Below are 23333 nucleotides of genomic sequence, written 5' to 3' on the forward strand. Positions count from 1 at the left end.
ACAACAATATTATTGTGTCATTTTATTTATAGTACATTCATAAATATTGATAAAAATTGACAAACATTGTTATGGGTTTCATCCATCGGCGTTACTGGCTCGTTCTGAGTCAGTGGTGTATATTTACCCCGTCTTGTTCTGATCGTCTGAATGGCCAGCTGCCTTGTATGTAACCGGAATACGGCTGCTGCCTTCGATGGAATGTACGTCCTCCAAAATCGGCTTTAATGCGACACTTTCTCGTCCTGGTTCATTGTGATGATTGCTTCCAGTGCTACCGCTGTCTTGGTGGTCACGGGTTCTGTAACCATTCGACAATAAACACGTTGATGGTATCGATCGTGTTGATGTTCCATCCTGCAGATAACGGTAGACGTCTTGCACGTTCAAGTAGTGGACCGTTGTTCGACACATCAAACCACTATATAGGGATCCGTTCGATGAGTTTGGTTTCCGGTTCCCTGTTAGACCTTGCACAACATGCCAGCGGGGAAAAGCGGAGCTATATTGTTTTTTAGACGGGAGTTTCACTTCAGGTCTCCTGCTCACGATTCCTTGAGGGTAGTCGTTATGACGGCAAGAGATGACATCCTCGTAGTAGGTATTACCTCGTAGATCGTTTTCCTACACCGAAGAATTTTGTTGTGCTCGCGGGTGACGGTTCTGTAATAAGCTGTGGTTTAAAATTTTAAATATGAGTGGATTAGATGAAATTTCTTACCGTTTGTGCGCCTATTTGCACTTCGTTGTCTTCATTAAACTTCGCCTCAGCAACAGATTGTCACGCCTTCCTTCTCGATTACTGCAGATTCGGATTCCGAGTAGTATGCTGGTTTGTTTTCGCTGGAACTTGCAGACCGTTTCACGTCCTCTTTGGCGGTACTCTTTTGCAGCAGCTGTGAATTGTTGTTCATATGTGACCAGTTTTTTTGACGAAAATAATATAGGTTGTTGAGTCATTTGAAATTGATTTCACTGCTGCCGAAGGAACACAGCGGATTTATTAATTCGAACCGGAACCGACTTTAATTTATCGATTTTGGAAGGAACCGCGATTTTGCAACAGTCACTGACAGATAGTTGTGGGCTACAAGATCACATTATTTATGTAAGTGTTGCCAAAAATGTAAAATTGAAGTTTTGTTTGATTATTTTTATAATTTTGTTTTGAGATCTATCACTGTAAAAATCACAATTTTAAACTGAACAATAACTTTTAAATTTATCAATTTAGCATTGGACTGAAAAGTTTTAGCTCTTAAAAATACCAAATTTCCCAAGTTTTCAAAATAAAATTAGAAAATGTCAGAATCCCAACTTTTTTTTTCTTTGTGCAGTTCTCCAAAATTGCTCTTCAAAGTGAGTGCACATGTATAGTTTCTCAAAAAAAAACAAAAAAATATATTGGAATATCAGGGAGTGTGCGACGCTTTGCAGTCGATCGAAGTTGGATAAGAAGCAGGCGCTGGTAGTTGTAGTTGCTCTTTGGTTTAGATTGTAACGATTTTATCTTCCTCGTTGGTGCATTTTGACCAAATGTCTGAACATCACGAGTAAAAGAAGCTTCCAAAACGGTTTTGGTACCATCTGGCGGCGGATAGAGGAATCAATGGGCGCTTCTAATTGAGTATCGTTTTGAGCTCCATGCTTCAGATCTCATAACTCTAGCTCCAAAAATGTTAAAAACTCAATTTTATTTGTCCTCCACTATACTAAGTTTCTATTGGAAATTTTTAATATAGGCGGAAAGAGACAACATAGAAGAACCTTATGTGCGAAGTGAAATGGCAAGGATGAGAAATTGCGTTCTTCAAAAAGTTGTGTTTGAAGGTAATTGTGTTGGAAAATCGGGTGAAACAATGCCCTTCGCGTACCTCAAATCACTTTTGTGCTAGTTTTCGAGCCAAGCAGACCATTGTGACCTAAAGCTAGACATTGTGCCCTAAAAAGTGAAAATTGAGAGCTATTTCCTACGGCAAGCTAAATAGCGGATTATTGTGGAGGAAATATTGCCGTATTTGGTTAGTTTTCGAATACCCCAAATGTTAAATAGATCCTAATAGCTTTGCTTACTTTAGGGAAAATTTTAAGTCGGTTATTACGCTTACTATTCTCGGTTCGCGCCCGATAGTAGAACCAGTACAGGTAAGAATAGTAGTCGTATTGGACAAAGCATGATTAGAGACTAATCAATCGTTGAACAGGTACACAAACCCGCCTTTCAACGTGGGTTTTTTCTTTGGTTTAGAAAATCGGTGACCACCTAATCTTGTGTGCAGTAGTGAGCGGAAAACCTTTTTGGCACACTCTAGTGCTCGAGCGGCTAGCGTGACGTTGCATCCGCCCAGTAAGACCGCCTTCGGAAAAATCGTGCAGACGAAACGTCGCAACCGTGCGGTGTGGCATCGCGTCATCTAGTTACCAACAACTGCGTCATCATCAACCGTTCGCCACCTCTGCGAATCGCCTCATTACACCGACCCTAGTCGCACTCTACGTCATCGAAAGACACGTGCTGCCACCTCGTGTTGAGAGTCACCGAAGGGGTCGAATGACCGCAACAGGCGAAGCGTTGCAATAGGGTAACGACCGAGTATTCAGCGCATAAATTTCGATCCATCGTCGCCACCGAGCTGCATGTGCGGAATCGCGGAATCCCGACCCTCCGCAGAAATCGACTGGTACCAGAAACAAGGTCAGACCGTTATTTTTTGAAAATATTGTCTAGTCTATAAGATCTAAACCGATAGGAGTGACGTCACCATAGGGACTTTTATGAATGAAAGCTTAGCCCTAACGTACAAAGCAAAATTGAATACACGTAGAATGTACCATACTGAAAGTTCCTATTGGCTTTGTTTGATAACGAAACCCGATCGTCATTTGAGGTTTTATTTAGTCGTCTATTTAAACACTCCACAAATTCTATCCTTGCTCTCTCATTGAAGGTTCGGGTTCATTTATGAAGAACTCTTGAGGATTTAGCTACGTTTGGGATGGTGTTATTGATCGCGTGTGTGTTTGAGCTTTCTATTAACCGCCCTTAGATAGGGTCTCAGCCGGGAAATTTAACAAGCCTCAGTGGTCTCTCCTGTCGGAGAGTGGCGCTAAAGCCGCTGTTGGTTGCATCGCTCAAGTTCATTCCTTTCATTTGGCGCCCAACGTGGGGCCGAGGATAGAAAGATATCAGAAAATAATTGGAGTTTGAATTATTTATGTACATATTTTTTGTTGCTTTAAGACTAAATAGGTAAATTATTTTCAAATTTTGGATTCGATTGAAGTTTCAACTAGGAGTTATTGAATTAGAAGTAGTGAATTTGAGTTATTAGAAATAGGTATTTTCTTTTTAGGTAGGTTTTTTTTTCTTTTTTTTTGCTTATAAAGCTAATTATATTATTTTTTACTATTATTATTATTATAACATGGATATGTATAGGATAAATGTGAATGATCTTGCAGAAGACGAAATTGATTACGAATTAGCAATTCGTATGTGTTCGAACGACGAACCAATCGAATATAAACGTAAGATTTTACGAAAATTGTTGCGACGGGATGAAGATTCTAATCAGACAATTTGGTCGCATTATGGATTAATGGAAGACTACGTCAATATTCCGGATAAATTGGAAGAGATTGAGAGTTTGATCAGAGCTGGCGAGAGCACAGGATGCCTGTCGCGTTTGGTGCACTACCATAAGCGTATTCGAAGGTATGTGCCTCAGAACGGTGATCAAAAAAATCAACAGCGGTTGCTTCTTTACGTAATTTCCCAGTTGGCGATTCAGTATTATGCTATTGATTTCTGCAACGCTCTTTGGATGGTACCGACCATGAATGTGATTTCCTACGCATCTCAAGGTCCTGCGTCAACTACCCAATTTGACAATCGAACTGGTGTGCTGGAACAACCACAGCCAACTCGAAAAGATCCGCAAATTACTGACTCGAATTTGAACTCAAATTCAACCTCGTGTGAGCGTTCCGATCGGAACCCACCCGAAGAGGATGGAGCTGTCGGTGGGGTAGCTCGAAATCAGTCAGAACGATCTACCAATCCATTTTTTGATCCAAAAGAAACTTTAGCTTCTTGCGAATTAGAAAATGACGGAAAGGGAGCCCGTCCTAAGACGACTTACCGTCAAGACAATCTAGCGAATCAAACGAAACGCGTGTTACCTCACTCCACCAGTCTACCGCTGGTCACGGACAGACTTATTCCCGTAGGGGAACGAAGTCGAATGATCCCACAGGAAAGGATTTTCCAAAATGTAATATTTAAAACTGACGTTCGACAAGGCTACTTGGATCGGTTTATGAAAGGCAGTAGCATCAAGCAACCTGGTGCATGGCCGACACCGATGTTCGAACCAAAACGCCCTGAAGTCATATCCTCATCTCCGGTTCCTCTTGAACCCGTAGATCATGAAAGAAACGAGAGTGAATATGTTCACATGACGGATATCGAATCATATGTGAAGGCATACCTCAATAAATTGAGAAAAAGTGGGTCACGGCAGACGTTGATTAACGACGAAATCATTGATCAATTGACGGATCAAATCGCCAATGTAGGTCTCAAAGATTCAGAAATGTCTAGGATTTCACGAGGTGAAACCTATAGTCGACCGGCTCATATTTCTAATCCTATACCGCCACTACAATTGTCAGCACAGAATCCAGCAAATCGGAGGTTGTTAACTCCGGTTAGGGAAACCACAAATCAACCTGAAGGCCATTGGCAAGGCCACTCAATGAACTCTGTGCGTCCAGGCGGTCGATCTGAAATATGGTCACAGGTTCCACATAATCCCACGAATGTGAATTCCATTCGTGGTCCGGATTTCTATACTCCACCCCTAACGACGCGACGACTTCCCCATCAGCAGTGCAACATAATAGAAAAGTGGCCTAAATTTAGCGGGGATACAAACGCCATTCCCGTTACCGACTTTCTACGGCAGATCAACATTTTGTGTCGATCCTATGTGTGAGGTACATACTGGCCTTAACATATGTCATAGATGGCAGACGGCAGTGTTGGTATCACTGTCATGCAATGGGGGTAACTTGGCTGCAAACATTGGCACTACTGACGCTTATGGGCCAAACACAATTGATACGTTTGCGTGCGTTTTGACAGTTTTCCCATGGGAAAACTGTCAAAACGCACGCAAACGTATCAATTGTGTTTGACCCATTATCCTGACAAAGGCAAAAGCGGATGTAGCTACGGCAGGCCAAGCATCATCGCCATTTTAGCTGTGCGCTTTCGTGAGGTAAGACGTGTTCCATCTGCAATCTAATTTCCCAAGTCGGGTGATTCTACAGCAGTTATTTGCAGTGCTTAAACACCATGAATCATAAGGCAATTTACATTGGCGACCATAACAGGACATTAAAATATTTTCGTTTTGTAGAATCACTCGTCTTGGGATTTATTTAGTGAGACATAAAAGTGAGTTTAACAAATGAATAAGAAAATGGCAGACATTTTTTTCTATCCTACTAAATCCTGATCAAATATTGGTGTGTAAAGAAAACCACCGAGTGAAAATTAAATATACACAGTTTCGAACAAAAATATGTGTTGAATATCTTTTGATGGACGCGTAGCGAATACCGTCGGAGTAAAATTAGGGCAAGTAAAGAAAACTGTTTTTTTTTTCGAAATTCCAATACAAAAAAGAGAGAGAGAAAAAAAAAAACAAGGCCGAGTAAAGAAAACTGCCTAAATAGAAAGGAGGGAAACTAGAAATTCCCCAAACATAAGAAGGTGCGTAAGGAAAACCACCTGTGCGCGAATAATAGCTTAAATGAGTAATGAAAACCATTGTCAAATAAACTGACCGTATGCGTAATGAAAACCACCGGTGCAGACATTATTTAGAGGGATAAAGAATACCTTCTGGAGAAATATTTTCAAGTGGTAAAGAAAACCCTATGATGATTGGAGTGAAGTTGAAACTGCCCAAATGTGTAATAAAATTTGAAGAAGTAAAAAAAGAGATAAGCAATATTTAATAGAAAAAATTCAGTATGAGATTTTAATGAAAAAAATCCTAACTATTCCCTATGTTTACAGAAACCAAACTTTGGCTCAAACGCAACTAAACTTTTGAAATGGAATCAGAAGGTAAATACGTTCGCGTCGACCAGCCATACGATAGGGGGTGTGATGTTTCGGATCTCGAGATGGATGTGACAGGTCCTCAGGATCCCGGAAGGTTCGTTCGTGCTCCGGTATTCTATGATGATGAGGAACAATATGATGAGGAAAACGAAATATACGAGTATGCTAATCACCAAGGTTCTGTGGACCCATACCTAGAGAATGAGATATTGAAGCAACAAATCGCCGACTTGAAGAAAACTCTTGCAGAAGTAACATCGAAAACCACTAGCCAGCGCCAGGTAAACTCAGGCACCATTGAGGCTGAGCAAAGCTGGAATAATTATCGGACATTGTCATCGCAGTCAGAAGCAAGTGGATCAAGTATCAGGTGGGACCAAATGAAGCCATTCCCCAAGAACATACCAGCGAACAAAATGTGGGAGGAATGGTCAAAGTATATCGAGAATTTTGAAATTGCGGCTTCACTGTCTAACGCAATTGACCCTGTGCGTCGATCCCAGCTCCTTTTTTTGTCGATGGGTGATCAACTTCAAGGAATTGTACGAGCAGCAAAACTTCGACCGGATTTGAATGATAAAGAGTGTTATACAGCTTTTGTCAGGAACATCGAAGACCACCTCCGCTCCATGACCGATACCGCTGCAGAACATGAAGCTTTCTCAGCCATGCAGCAAGGTATAGGAGAGTCAGCGATGAGCTTCCATTCAAGATTGATGGAAAAGGTTCGTTTATGTCGATACAGCACTGACGACCAAGAACGCTTTGTGCGAGCGCAGCTCTTAAAGGGCATGACAAATCGTGAGCTAGCTAGAACTGCCAGGACGTTCGGTCACGAGACCAACGTAATTGTGCAGGCCGCGACACGAGATGAAGCATATCAAGCCGAAACCAGAAAATTGCCTGTGGAATCTGAGTCGATCAATCTAGTACGGAGCGGCTTACCAAGAGTTACAATCAAACGGGAAGGCGGTGGTGAATCGAGAGGATACAGGAACAAACAGTTCCGGCGAAATGAAAATCGGTCCAACAATCGTCCTGAGCTGTGTACAAGGTGCAACAAATGGATGCACAGAAATCGTCCTTGCCCGGCACTGAAGCTTAAGTGCAACGCCTGTGGCAAATTCGGCCATTTTGCTGTGGTGTGCAGATCGAGTCGAATCAATGTAGTACAGGAACTACCAATGGATTTTCCAAAAGAAGTGAAAGCTGCTACCAAGGAAGAAGAGGTAAAATGAATTTGACTTGAGATGTATCACATACAAAAAGTACAATACATATACTAGTTTTGTTTCATAAATGTTGAATTCCTTAAAAAAGAAATGTTTTTTATTTTAACAGCTGAACGCACTTTCCCTTGAAGACGTTTTGATCAACTGTCGCGTGGGATCATCCAGCCCAATAAAATTTCTAATTGATTCAGGGGCGGATGTGAATGTTGTTGGAGGTTGTGACTGGCTGAATCTAAAACTAGAATTCGAAACTGGATCAGCCAAGCTGATTCCCATTGCAATTAACACCGATAGGGGATTGCGGGCTTATGCAACAAGTGCTCCAATGAAGGTTGATTTTGCATTCAGAGCAACTGTAGCAGCGATTGGATCAGAAAGTTCAGTGATAGCGGATTTTCTGGTGGTGAATGAAGGAAAACGGTCTCTCCTCAGCAGATCAACAGCAAGTGACTTAGGTCTTTTGCTTGTTGGGTCACAGGTGAACAAGTGTGAGATAAATGACGACAAAATTTTCCCGAAGATGCCCGGGGTTAAAGTCAAATTTAGCATCGACAAAAGCATTCCGCCAACGAGAAATGCGTATTTCAATATACCTGCGGCATATCGTGAAGGCGCACGACGACGGTTGGTGGAGATGGAAGCTAGTGGCATCATTGAAAGAGTGGTGTCAGCACCGGAATGGATAAGCGGTATGTCCGCTGTATCCAAAGGGAAAGACGATTTTCGATTAGTCGTCAACATGAGAGCGCCTAACAAAGCTATCAAAGAGAATACTTCCGCCTACCAGTCCTAGATGAGATGAAAATCAAACTACAAGGCGCATGCTACTTCACGAAGTAGGATTTGAAAAGCGCCTATTTATCATTTGGAGCTGAGCGAGGAGTCGCGAGACTTAACTACATTTTTGGCAGAAAATGGTATGTTCCGATTTAAACGCTTGATGTTTGGGGTAAACTGTGCGCCCGAGATATTTCAACGCGAAATGTCTAAAATACTTGAATGCGTTGAACAAAAAATTATCCACATCGACGATGTCTTGCTCTTTGCGGATAGCTTGGAAAAAATGCATAAAATCATCGCTCAGGTACTTCAGATTTTTAAAGACAATAATTTAACCCTTAACACCGAGAAATGTGAGTTCGACAGAACAGAAGTAACGTTCCTCGGACACAAATTGAATGCCGATGGATTTCATATCGAGGAGACAAAAATTGGAGCCATAAAGAAGTTTCGTCGACCAACAACAACTTCGGAACTACGAAGCTTCCTTGGATTGGCGTCGTTTGTCAGCCCTTATATAAGGAATTTTGCGTCGATTTCCAGCCCTTTGTGGTCAATTGTTGGATCCAAAGAATGGACTTGGGGAGACCAACAAGAAAAAGCATTCAATGCTTTGAAACAACAGATTATACGTTCTACTGTATCACTGGGTTATTTCTCAGAACACGAAGATACCGTTCTTTATACAGATGCATCACCAAATGCCATCGGTGCAGTGTTGGTGCAAGAAGGAGTCAACAAGCACCCTCGTATAATCAGTTTTGCATCAAAGGCTCTTACGGAAACTGAACGGAAGTATGCTCAAAATCAACGCGAAGCTCTTGGAGCGGTATGGGCAGTTGAGCACTTCTCGTACTTTCTATTGGGCCGACACTTCACTTTGCGCACCGATGCGAGCGGAGTTGCTTTTATTTTAAACAGATTGCGAGAAAGCTCAAAAAGAGCATTAACCAGAGCAGATGGGTGGGCCTTAAGACTCAGCCCTTATGATTACACAGTAGAGTATGTGAAAGGTACCGAAAACATAGCGGATCCATCATCCCGGTTGTACCAGGGTAGCGACGAACCATTCGATGAAGAAACAAGTCCATGGGAAGTGGCTCATGTTGAAGCTAATTTGGTAGGCTTCGTTACCGAAAATGAAATCAAGGAATATACAAAAGAAGATGGAACACTTCAACAGGTAATCTTTTGTATGGTATACAATGAAACATTGATTAGAGTAATTTAACAGTTTTTTCATACCAATAGGTCATAGAAGCATTGAATACTGGACACTGGTCGGAGCACTTGAATAGGTTTAAAGCAGTGTCCGAAGATCTCGTCGTGAAAAGCGGAGTACTATTGAAACTTGGCTGCGCTGTAATTCCTGATAAGCTACGATCAAAAACACTTGAAGTGGCGCATTCAGGCCATCCTTCAACGGCAAAGCTTAAGAGCATCCTGCGTGAGAGAGTTTGGTGGCCTGGAATGGCTGTGGACGCAAATAACTGGGTAAAGTCGTGCGAGACTTGTGCTTTAAATGGAAGACCTGAGAAACCCACCCCTATGCATCGGATGTTCGCTCCAAAGACGGTATGGGAAACCATTGCCATAGATTTTAATGGGCCTTATTCACGTTATGGAGGAATATCGATTCTCGTAATAATCGATTATCGTTCACGATATGCAATTGCAAGGCCCATAAAATCGACAAGTTTCGAGAACACCAGAAAAATACTCGATGACTTATTCAACAGAGAAGGGTTTCCTGAAGCGATTAAATCGGACAATGGACCGCCCTTCAATGGAGAAGAGTACAGAGACTATTGTAGCAATCGTGGTATTCGAACGATCTTCTCCACGCCATTCTTTCCACAACAGAATGGCCTAGTGGAGAACTTTATGAAAGTTGTTAACAAGGCGATGTCCACAGCACAGTCTAATGCATGTGATTTCAACGACGAGCTACAGGCAGCAGTCAATGCTCACAATGCAGCAGCTCACACAGTCACCAGAATGCCACCGGAAGAAGTCATGTTTGGCAGACGAATTCGGCGAGGACTTCCATTAATGAACCGGGGTCGTGTAACAATAAATGAACAACTACTGAATTCCAGGGATTTTGAAGCGAAACGCTACTCCAAGAAACACGAAGATGCACGGAGATGTGCCAGGCCATGTATCGTCCACCCTGGAGACGAAGTTGTACTTGAACGACAATCAAAAGCAAAAGGGGAAACGAGGTTCGACAAAAAGCGGTACTCAGTCATCCAAGAAAATAATGGAAACCTTATTCTCAGTGACGGAGACAGACATGTTCGTCGACATGTTACACAGGTCAAAAAAGTCCATCCTTGGAGGGACTCGAAGGACAAGAAACTACCGGAAGTATCGATAGAGAAGCGCGTATCCAGACAGAAGCGAGCACCAGCCCATCTATCCGATTATGTACAGCAAACTGAAGATATTGTTTAGTTGTTTACGATCAAAATTGATAAACTTAAAGTAATATGGAGTTGAAATAAAATAACTACGCAAGATAAGCTGATGCCATACTCACTAGGAATTTATTTATCCATGCTCATTGATGCTCATATGGGAAGTAAAAAGAGGTGGTGTTTGCGTTAATTTATGCGATTCTCATCTCTCTGTCCATCAAATTCGTCCAGTTATACGGATCCGTTTTTTGGTAAATTATCCCCTCGATGTCGAACATTTTTGGAGGATCTTTTTGTTCCATCTTCTGTTTCTAGATAGTTGCCTGCCGAGCTGCCGAACTTTGGATTAAACCGGTATGATTTGTAGCTAAATCTTGAAAAAAACAAAAACGATTCACAACAGCATCGTCACCATGCTAAAACACCGAAAACACCTAGCATTCGAGTAGTTTTCTAAAGATGAAGACCAATAATGTGATAATAATGTCAGGAAATAGATCAGATATAAGCATATTAGTAACATTACTAATGTAAACAAAACGCTTTCACATATGGTAGACGAAGGCTAAACGTTGTTTGTAGTTACATATAAATGTATAATATATGTTTCGTTGAACGAGGATTTCACGCACATATATGCATTTCAGTTTGTTTATTAAAGATAATGACAGCCAGCGGCGACGACTCATTTTCGAGTAGTACATACACGATTCGGGAAATATACCCAAAATTTTAAAGTTTATGCAATGACTGAAAAGTGCTCGAAATTACAGACACGGGAAAAATCTGTCAAGTTTTTTTTTGTTGGTTCTGTAAATAGAATTTACAGCAAAAATTGCGCGGATCGTGTAACTATTGAAATAAGTACATTCTCTAATCAACAACCCGCATAAATCCAAACATCAGTCGAACCATTATTAGAACGGTTTACGTTCCACGTTGAACCGTAATGATTATGGTACTAAACCGTAAGCGTACTGTAGTCTGATAACGTTTTGAGCATAGTGGCTACGGTTTTTGTAGACCGGACTGTATGAGCAACGGGTTCTTAAGAGTGTTGACCTAAAAAAGCGATTTTCTTCATACATGTTTTGAGGAAAGATTTTATCAGTATTATACTGATTATGGTTCGTAGGCTGTAGACCTGTAGACCTCATCGATTAAGGTTGAGGTAATTGTTCTACCATAGATATGTATTGTTCGAAGAACTTAATTTTAATGGGTAACGATATAAACTATGTCCATGTTATATTTGTAACTGTACGAAGAACGGTAAATGATTATGCGGGAAATGACTCTTTAGAGTGGTAGTTTTTTTTTAGAGAAAAAGGAGGATGTGAGGTACATACTGGCCTTAACATATGTCATAGATGGCAGACGGCAGTGTTGGTATCACTGTCATGCAATGGGGGTAACTTGGCTGCAAACATTGGCACTACTGACGCTTATCCTGACAAAGGCAAAAGCGGATGTAGCTACGGCAGGCCAAGCATCATCGCCATTTTAGCTGTGCGCTTTCGTGAGGTAAGACGTGTTCCATCTGCAATCTAATTTCCCAAGTCGGGTGATTCTACAGCAGTTATTTGCAGTGCTTAAACACCATGAATCATAAGGCAATTTACACTATGCTATACCGAAAGAAGAGTTAAGAATGCATGCGCATTTACTTTTTAAAGACAATGCGTTTATATGGTATTCCACATATGAGGAAAAATTTGATTCTTGGGAAACGTTGGAAGTTTATTTAAAAATGCGTTACGATAATCCCAACCAAGACAGGATCATTCGTGAAGAATTACGCAACAGAAAGCAGCGTCCAAATGAACTGTTCAGCGCTTTTCTTACCGACATCGAAACACTCGCCCAAAGAATGAATCGAAAGATGACGGAAAATGAAAAATTTGAACTAATTATCGATAATATGAAGGTTAGCTATAAGCGGCGTCTAGCCCTTGAACCGTTACATTCCATTGAGCACCTTGCTCAATTATGTTTCAGGTTTGACGCATTAGAGCCTAATTTATATCAAGGACCTCATTCCTCAAAACCTTTAATTCATCACCTTGAAGTTCAAGATGAAGTGGCTGAGGAAGAAGATGAGGAATCTGCACAGGTCTTTGCGCTACAACAGATGTCTGAACAGTTTACACGTAAAGAAAATGAAAAGAGAGGTAGATTCCGTGAGTCTAACAGGGAATTGACCAACTCCAATACGCCTCCAATGAAGTGCTGGAATTGCAGGCAGGTAGGGCACACTTGGCGAGAATGCGACAAAAAGAAAGAACTGTTTTGTCACATTTGCGGACAAAATGGTACGACTGCCTTCCGGTGTCCTAACCAGCATAACTTAAATATGGACCGTTCGAATGATCAAAAAAACTAATAACAGAGGAATGTCGCGGGAGTCAGACTTCCTCTGCCGCAGACTCTAGTATTCCCATACCATCTTTTTCATACTTCAATCGAGTATGCACTATTAATACGTCGGTACGAAAATGCCCACACATCAAAGTTAAAATACTTTCCGAGGAAGTAGAAGGCCTTGCTGACACAGGAGCTAGCTTGTCAATAATTAGTTCGGTTGATTTAATAAGGAAATTGGGACTGGAAGTTCATCCAACTCGACTTCAAATCGCAACAGCAGACGGTACACCCTACCAATGTCTGGGCTATGTAAACCTTTTTTTTTTTTTTTTTTGTGTCTTTATTAAGGAGACTTTCAGCCCGAGGCTGGCTCGTCTCCGAAAATATGTAAACCTACCAATTGCCTTCCGATCCCTGACTCGGATTATTCCAACACTTATCGTACCGGAAATGAAAAAGAACTTGATCCTAGGAATCGACTTTTTAGACAAATTTGGCTTCCGTTTGATGGAACCAGGTTTGGTTCAAACATCAACCAATGACACTCTTAATACGGTTGAACTCCTACGAGTAGAGGATTATTTTTCAGAAAATGAAGAATCTATTTGTTTTCAAATTATCCCTGTGAACACGGGTTCAGAAAACAATAATTTGTCAGAAAATTGACGAGAGCCTTGAAATACCCACTATTGAGGTTCCTGAAAATAATTTATTACGGCCAAGCGATTTGAAGACCGAACACATATTGACCGTACAAGAACGTGCGACACTTTTTGAAGCAGTTCAACAGCTTCCCGCCACTAACGACGGAGCATTGGGACGGACAGATATACTAAAACATTCTATAGAATTGGTTCCGGGTGCAAAGCCCAAACGATTACCATCCTATAGGTGGTCTCCCGCTGTGGAAGAAGTCATAGATGCGGAAGTAGACAGAATGAAACGGCTAGGGGTGATAGAAGAATGCCCAGGTCCAGTGGACTTCATAAATCCTTTATTGCCAATTAAAAAGGCCAACGGTAAATGGCGCATATGTCTCGACTCAAGACGCCTAAACCAAGTTACAAAGAAGGATGATTATCCCTTTCCCAATATGATGGGCATCCTGCAGCGCATACAACGATCAAAATACTTTTCGGTTATTGACCTTTCAGAGTGATACTACCAAGTTGCTCTAGAGGAGCCAGCAAAAGATAAAACGGCTTTCCGTACGAATAAAGGCTTATACCGCTTCGTGGTGATGCCTTTCGGCCTAACTAATGCCCCGGCCACTATGGCTAGGCTCATGGCGCGTGTTCTAGGGCACGACCTAGAACCAAAGGTATATGTGTACTTAGACGATATTATAATCCTGTCTAATTCACTGGCCGAACATATACAGTTGATTAAAACAGTCGCCGATCGGTTACGTCTAGCAGGACTGACGATTAACTTGACTAAAAGCAAGTTCTGTCAAACACAGATCAAGTATCTGGGCTACGTGCTATCTGAACAGGGCTTGTCCATGGATGTCAGCAAGATTCAACCGATACTCGATTACCCTACACCCAATACGATTAAAGACATTCGTCGTCTTCTGGGGTTAGCTGGATTTTACCAGAAATTCATACAAAGTTACTCAGACATCACCACCCCTATAAGCAATCTACTAAAAAAAGATAAAAAAAAATTCTCTTGGACCGAGGAGGCACAAAAAGCCCTGGAAAAGCTCAAAATTTCCCTCATCACCGCTCCAATCCTTGCCAATCCGAACTTTGATGTACCGTTCATAATAGAGACGGATAGTTCCGACCTCGCGATAGGGGCTGTCCTAGTCCAGATCCAGGACGGCGAAAGAAAGACTATCGCGTATTACTCAAAAAAACTTTCAAGTACTCAGAGACGATACAGCGCCACTGAGCGGGAATGCTTAGCAGTCCTGCTTAGCATTGAGCATTTCAAACATTTCGTGGAAGGCTCACAATTCATCGTCCAGACGGATGCGATGAGCCTTACCTTTTTACAGACCATGTCAATAGAGTCGAAGTCCCCACGCATTGCTAGATGGGCTTTGAAGCTCGCAAAGTACGAAATCCTTCTTCAATATAAAAACGGCTCCGAAAACATCCCTGCAGATGCCTTGTCTCGTTCAATTAACCAAATTGATTCCCAATTCCCTGATCCATATATCTCCCAGCTCAAGGAATTAGTTGAGAAAAGTCCGGACCGCTATACTGACTTCAAAATAGTTCACGGAAATCTCTATAAGTTTGTTACAAATTCAGCCCTCGTTGAAGATCCCGCATACAAGTGGAAGTATGTTGTTCCCCTGAATGAACGACGAAGCATTCTAAAAGATATTCATGAAGAAGCTCATCTCGGCTTTCTGAAAACGCTCGCTAGAGTACGGGAGAAATATTATTGGCCTCGTATGTCGTCAGAAATCAAACGGTTCTGTTATGGGTGTGAGGTCTGCCGGGAATCTAAAACACCGAACCAAAATGTGACGCCAGTTTGTGGGAAACCCAAACTGTGTTCGCGACCATGGGAAATGATTTCCCTAGATTTCCTCGGTCCATACCCTCGTTCGAGGAATGGTAATATGTGGTTACTTGTAGTATGCGATTTTTTTTCAAAATTTGTGATGGTACAGTGCATGCGAAGTGCAACGGCCAATGCGGTTTGCACATTCGTCGAAAATCTCATTTTTAACTTGTTCGGTGCCCCTGCAGTGTGCATTTCAGATAATGCAAGGGTGTTCACCTCGGATGCTTTCGAGAAGTTATTGCAAAAATATGATGTCTCACATTGGAACCTGTCTGTTTACCATCCCAGCCCTAATCCCACAGAAAGGGTTAATCGCGTGATTGTCACGTCCATACGGTGTTCATTGAACCAACAAAAAGATCATAAAGATTGGGATCAATCGGTGCATCTAATTGCTCGAGCTATACGAACCGCAGTACATGATAGTACCGGTTACTCTCCATTTTTCGTTAACTTTGGGAGGAATATGATAAGCTCCGGTCTGGAATATGAGCAACTTAGAGACACGAACGGCAATACATCTCGTGAACCAGCAGATGTCTCAGAGGAATTGAATGAGTTGTTCAAAACGGTAAGACAGAACCTAATGACTGCATACCAGCGGTATTCTCGCTCATACAATTTGAGAGCTAATCAAAAACATTCTTTTAAGAATGGAGAAGAGGTTTATAAAAAGAATGTACACTTGTCTGACAAGGAACGTGATTTCGTAGGCAAATTCGCAAATAAGTTTACCAAAGTAAGAATCCGTGAAGTTCTTGGTACAAATTCTTATATTTTAGAGAATTTAAATGGGACACGGATCCCAGGAACTTATCATGGATCATTTCTGAAGAAAATATAACTCACTTAAACAATCAGCTATGACGGTGCAACCCGCCGTGTTGCACATAAACCAGTTCGCCCAATACAAAAAAAAAAAACTCTTGAGGTGTTTACGGCAGCCCGGCGTAGAGACGTCCTCGTGTTTCCTCTCGTCGTGGTCAAGGTAGGTCAAGGTCATTCACACATCCTGTCAGTGTCATTGATGACGATTTTTGGCATTGCACCATGTCCAGGCACTAGTAAATGTAGATTATAAATACAACAATAATAGGTAATGTCCGTGGTAATCCGGTTTATTATATTTCTTACCCGTTTTTTTTTTCTATTTCTCACAACTTCGTTTGTTCCATAGAGTAAAATAATCTCATTTTGACGAGTTTCCATCTTTTCGCAATAGTAGAATGCAATCAATTCAAATGTTCGATTTATATCCAATAATAGTAGGTACGAATCAGAGCTCACCATCAAGTAATTTACAAAACCTTACCTTTGACAAGTCAAGCGTTTGCCACAGCAAGCGTTTGCGTAAAATACATGTAGCATAGGTGTAAGATACATTTTAGGTTTCATACGATGTTTCCATCGTCGTTTCTGAAAGAACGAAAAGGGCGTGAGATAAGTTAAAACATTGAGATTTGATGGATAAACAGAAAAGTTTTTCCAACCATCGTTGGAGTAAATAGGCACTTATTAGTTGAATGATTTTCAGATCTATCTGGAGTTAATCGGTTCTTAGATTTGTATATGTTCAGATATTTCTGGAGTAAATGAATTAGTCGCTATGGTATGAATGAGTTCGAAGGGCATGAATTAAAAGAAGGAATCGTATCAGATTGAAGCCATAGAGAAGGAAGAAAACGATAGTGGAAACTTCAATTGAAACCGGTTTTAATAATAAAAATCTAAATTTGTTGAGACAAGAAGCAAAACAAAATATGTTTAAAAAAAAAAAGGTAAAGGATGCAAGTTATATTATTGTACACTAAATACCAAAAGTTTAAAAATTTTGAAATTTCTAATTTCAAAATTTTTAAAGAAATAGTTTAAGCGAATGTAACGATTTTATCTTCCTCGTTGGTGCATTTTGACCAAATGTCTGAACATCACGAGTAAAAGAAGCTTCCAAAACGGTTTTGGTACCATCTGGCGGCGGATAGAGGAATCAATGGGCGCTTCTAATTGAGTATCGTTTTGAGCTCCATGCTTCAGATCTCATAACTCTAGCTCCAAAAATGTTAAAAACTCAATTTTATTTGTCCTCCACTATACTAAGTTTCTATTGGAAATTTTTAATATAGGCGGAAAGAGACAACATAGAAGAACCTTATGTGCGAAGTGAAATGGCAAGGATGAGAAATTGCGTTCTTCAAAAAGTTGTGTTTGAAGGTAATTGTGTTGGAAAATCGGGTGAAACAATGCCCTTCGCGTACCTCAAATCACTTTTGTGCTAGTTTTCGAGCCAAGCAGACCATTGTGACCTAAAGCTAGACATTGTGCCCTAAAAAGTGAAAATTGAGAGCTATTTCCTACGGCAAGCTAAATAGCGGATTATTGTGGAGGAAATATTGCCGTATTTGGTTAGTTTTCGAATACCCCAAATGGTAAATAGATCCTAATAGCTTTGCTTACTTTAGGGAAAATTTTAAGTCGGTTATTACGCTTACTATTCTCGGTTCGCGCCCGATAGTAGAACCAGTACAGGTAAGAATAGTAGTCGTATTGGACAAAGCATGATTAGAGACTAATCAATCGTTGAACAGGTACACAAACCCGCCTTTCAACGTGGGTTTTTTCTTTGGTTTAGAAAATCGGTGACCACCTAATCTTGTGTGCAGTAGTGAGCGGAAAACCTTTTTGGCACACTCTAGTGCTCGAGCGGCTAGCGTGACGTTGCATCCGCCCAGTAAGACCGCCTTCGGAAAAATCGTGCAGACGAAACGTCGCAACCGTGCGGTGTGGCATCGCGTCATCTAGTTACCAACAACTGCGTCATCATCAACCGTTCGCCACCTCTGCGAATCGCCTCATTACACCGACCCTAGTCGCACTCTACGTCATCGAAAGACACGTGCTGCCACCTCGTGTTGAGAGTCACCGAAGGGGTCGAATGACCGCAACAGGCGAAGCGTTGCAATAGGGGTAACGACCGAGTATTCAGCGCATAAATTTCGATCCATCGTCGCCACCGAGCTGCATGTGCGGAATCGCGGAATCCCGACCCTCCGCAGAAATCGACTGGTACCAGAAACAAGGTCAGACCGTTATTTTTTTGAAAATATTGTCTAGTCTATAAGATCTAAACCGATAGGAGTGACGTCACCATAGGGACTTTTATGAATGAAAGCTTAGCCCTAACGTACAAAGCAAAATTGAATACACGTAGAATGTACCATACTGAAAGTTCCTATTGGCTTTGTTTGATAACGAAACCCGATCGTCATTTGAGGTTTTTTATTTAGTCGTCTATTTAAACACTCCACAAATTCTATCCTTGCTCTCTCATTGAAGGTTCGGGTTCATTTATGAAGAACTCTTGAGGATTTAGCTACGTTTGGGATGGTGTTATTGATCGCGTGTGTGTTTGAGCTTTCTATTAACCGCCCTTAGATAGGGTCTCAGCCGGGAAATTTAACAAGCCTCAGTGGTCTCTCCTGTCGGAGAGTGGCGCTAAAGCCGCTGTTGGTTGCATCGCTCAAGTTCATTCCTTTCAAGATTAAGGAATATTTTTGTTGATGATTATATTTACCTGTTGTAGAAATAAAGATATTTTTAAGACATAAATGCAAAATAATCATTGATTGATGTACTCTTGTATGCAAAAGGACACTAGCACACAGCGGCATTTTTTGCTGCTGCTAGCGCTGATTTTGCACGGGATAACGGCGACATTCCAAAGTTATTTCAAAATGAACAGTAAAAAGTTATCACAACATAGCAAGTGCAGCTTCATCGTCTGTTCTCTGTGCTTATGCTTCCATTCCCAGACAAGTGTAAAAAATTGTCGCCGCTATTGTTTACTGCAAGTTGTAACTCATAAACGTCAAACGGTACGCCGGAGATCTAATGAAGTGGGTGATACGATTTCTTCGGTGACACAGTGGATGATATCTTTGAGGAGCTGTGGGGAGTAGCTAACATGTTTTGTAATCTGGCATTGATTATCAAACAGTCTCAGAGTATCCGGATGCACTAAACTGGAATACGACGTCGAATGGTCCCCATAGGAATTTCCAGGTATTGAGGACATGGAAAACTACGTGATCGTTCAAGATCCTGATTCTAAGAAAGTGTATAATCTGAGTAAATCGAAGACGATCGAGGCTCTGATGAAATAGTACACACTTAAAATAAATCGCCGAATTCTGTAAAATTTTACCGAAATCTCAACAGCAGAACTGTTCGGTAAATAATTTAACTGATTTTCGGTGATTTTGACAGTTGAGCAATGGAAAAAATTACAAAAAATCTGTAAAATAAATTACCGAACAGTTATGCTGTTGAGATTTCGGTAAAATTTACCGAATACGGTGAAATGAGTTAAGTGTGTACGACAAACATTTGAATTTAATTATTCATACGTATTCCTTGTCTGTTCAATCGCTTCAAATGTGGATACAGGCCGAAAGTAAACTTATTCAACTAGCACAAAAAGACAGAGCAGGGGCACATTCAACGCGTGAAGCCAAAAAGCTGAAAGATTCAAGTACGTTTCCGACATTCACTGGAGTATGTGGGACAATTACATTCAAGCATCACCGGCGCATCGCAGAGAGAGTTTGGTTAAAGGTTATGCAACAGATCATCTGTCGACAGTCTTCAAACAAGGATTGGAAGATGCATCCGTTAAGTTGTCCTCGATGCGAAAAGATCTGCAGGTAGCGAAAAGTGTCAATGCTGGCTACGGTAGAAAAGTTGAAGCGTTGCAAGCTACATTCGAGAGTGTCTCAATCCTAATGGCCGACATGAAAGTGATCATCAATGGTCTAGCAGATAAAGCGGAAGAGGATGAACAGTTATTGACTGCTGTTGCACAGTCTGCAGCGGTTGAAGAGAATGAGATGAGCATATGTTTGGCAGAAAACATTAATGACTGTTTGGACATCGATCATGATTGAGTTCAATGTGGGAAGCTTTTTTTATGCTTGTCATAAGACGAGTTTGCACAATCCCATTTAATTCCACCATTTAATTGTACCCTGACAGATACGTTTTTCGACCTCAACAGTAAGGTCGTCTTCAGTGTCTCGTACTTGACTCGACTTAAGTGGTGGAATTAAATGGGATTGTACAAACTCGTCTTATGACAAGTGAAGACATATCATAAAAAGGCTCAACAGAATTTTATTTATTATGAATTTTTATCACTTCAATAAAGTTTCTAAAAAACATGAGTGGGCACTTTACCCTAGATACATGGTTATGAGATTTATTAGGGTCAAAGGTTTTTCCAAGCTTCCATTTGAATTGACCTTTCCCGTCAAAAATGTTTATTAGCTCAATCGTTTCTTTATTTTATTAAAGATCAACTTTCCCAAAGAAAAATCCATCGTTCAACTCCTCTACCATCATCTTGCAAGCATGTTACACAGAATAATGTATCGTATGACATTGCCATCAGAAGGCGCTGGAGCGAAATTCAAATTGAGGAATAAAATTGTGGGGCTTAAGCGCAATATTACGAGTAAATTCTCGCGTTACATTGATATTCCCTAAACAATACTTTTATTGTTATTTTGAGTGAACGTCTCATGAACCATTTGCACCATTATGGTTTTTAGTACTTTTGGGCCCTTAACTACCATGCTGAGCAATTGATTTGGTTTATAGGCCGTTCACTTCATATTTCTATTTGAAAATCTGGCTTGAAGTTATTTTAAAAATGCATATTCTTACTAGGTTATCAATATATGGCAAGCAGAACTTCTCTGGCTAACAAATCTAAACAAACCCAATGATGTTACCAGCTTTGAGCGAACGGCTCAAAAGCCAGACGTGCTGCCGGTAATGCGAGTAAACGACGCGATTTTTTTATCTGAAATTTTGTAGATTTCGAGCAGTTTTTCAATTAATCTAAATTTGCTGTTACAGTAGCCGTTCGATAACTGCAACATGTTTACTTTTAGTTAACGAATGTCGTTCAATAACTGCATTGCATTCTAGACGTCAAAGGGTTGTCAATCGGCGTCAGATGCAATAAAAGTGCTTCTAAATGTGCAGTGCAATGCAGCTGTCATTGAGTTTGACATCAGTTTGAAGTTTAGCGGTCCGATAACTGCAAAACTGTTTCCAAGTAACCAAAAGTTCATATAAGAGTACGTTTTTCGCTTAATCAGCTCCGAGAAGCTGAATAAGCGAAAAACGTACCTTTACAGGAACTTTTGGTTACTTGGGTTGCAACTATCGAGTTGCAGTTAAAAAGCATTGAAGTTAAATGACTTGCAGTTAACGAACGTCTACTGTGTGATATAACCATTTACCATACGTATATGCATTGATATGTTTTTGCTTCAGTTTCTACTTCAATAAACTAATTAAATTAGTCATAGAAAACTTGAACTTCATTTTTCTCGGTTCAGCATTGCTGGCTTTTCGGCCGTCATCGAGAATAATTCTTGTTAATTAATAAATTATTGTGTTATTCTTTTCGTGACAATATTTCTTGAACATTTGCGGCCACCCTAATGTAAGCAACTGAACTCGTCAGAACGGAAAAGGGTTTGCCGATTTGGTCCTGCACATGATGATGGGGATATCAAGCATTCAAGCAGCACCACAGCCAGCATCTTGCGAAACGCGGTTCCAACACAAGCGTCATCAAATTATATGAACATATACACCGTTATATACACATGTGTCGCAGATAAGCATTGGGTTTGTGTTCGTGCAATAGTTGTTCCGAACACACGCATACACATCCAACGGACTTTAAAGCGAGGTTTTGACAGCTCCATCAGCAGCCAGCAGCGCCAAGCGTTTCTCGGATGTCAATGGGAGCGAAAGGGAAAGGGCATAACTTGTATAAAATGGATCACAGAATCACCGTGATTTAGACGAAAAGCAATGTTTCTGTTTCATTCGTCGGGAAAAAAGTTTCCCGGTGAAACCGAGTCAAGATAGCGGTGAAGTGTGTACGGCTGCTGGTCTACTACGATGCGACTGATTCAATCAATCTTGCATAGTGGGATCGATTCATTCATAAAGCTATTAAATAGCTGGGTGTTGCGGATAGAGCCGCTTTTCTGCGCTCAAGCGAGTAGAGGGATATTTTGAAATTACTCCCATAAACAAAATTATTTTGCAGTTACTTGGCTGTCAAACATTTCCCGCTCTTCGAATTTCTCTTTCCACGCTGCATGAGGGCGCACAAATGCGCTAGACTCTACATGACTTTACGATTGTTTACATACATTCATGCTCCAATCAGCTACTGAATCTCGTGAAATTTCGTAACGAGTGCTTTTTAGTTGCATTCCTACTAATTTTCCACTCGAAATAAATCAGAAACAAACATAACCACAATCTTCAATGTTTGGCTCCGGCACAATAGAAAATTTTGGCTTCAGTTTGACAACCAAATCGATTCTATCCGCACCACCCAGTTAAATAGCTAAAATTTATGAATAAATTGATCTATAGATCAATATTATTGCTCTAAATTGAAATGCATATACAGTAGAAACAGGGCATTATTGCTTAATGGATTTAAATAGTAATCGATAAAATGTTCGCTGCAAAAAATCCACACATTTATATGTATTGGCAAAAATCTAATAATTTAGCCTATGATGTTTATTAGTACATAACCATTAACCACTCTCCCCGCAAAGTACGAATAGAATCTATAATGAAATGAAATTTATGTGTGGTCTCTAATATGCAGTTATTGAGGGTCTGTCTCATTTGGAGATTTAAACTTAAAAGTGACAGTTCGAAAATTAAAAAATCACCCCGTTATAAGAATGGCTGGTGCTACCCAGCAATTCCAATAGGACATCGATGGAAAATGATTCGATATTTGTCAAAAGTAATCTTGCTCTGCGAGCAGGGTTA

At 40.8% G+C, this 23333-nt stretch overlaps 2 long non-coding RNA genes across 2 annotated transcripts; both read right to left on the minus strand.

The window, feature by feature from the left end:
• Window positions 1-11202, minus strand: LOC134211037 (uncharacterized). Its single transcript, XR_009978914.1, has 3 exons — window positions 10691-11202; window positions 722-896; window positions 1-663 (listed from the first exon to the last, which is right to left on the minus strand). It is a non-coding gene; the product is annotated as an uncharacterized LOC134211037 (long non-coding RNA).
• A 5011-nt stretch (window positions 11203-16213) lies between these two features.
• LOC134215304 (uncharacterized) lies at window positions 16214-16784 on the minus strand. Its single transcript, XR_009980108.1, has 2 exons — window positions 16593-16784; window positions 16214-16519 (listed from the first exon to the last, which is right to left on the minus strand). It is a non-coding gene; the product is annotated as an uncharacterized LOC134215304 (long non-coding RNA).
• Between the last annotated feature and the right edge of the window lie 6549 nt (window positions 16785-23333).

This window comes from Armigeres subalbatus, chromosome 2, assembly GCF_024139115.2.
Source record: "Armigeres subalbatus isolate Guangzhou_Male chromosome 2, GZ_Asu_2, whole genome shotgun sequence".
Lineage (NCBI taxonomy): Eukaryota > Metazoa > Arthropoda > Insecta > Diptera > Culicidae > Armigeres > Armigeres subalbatus.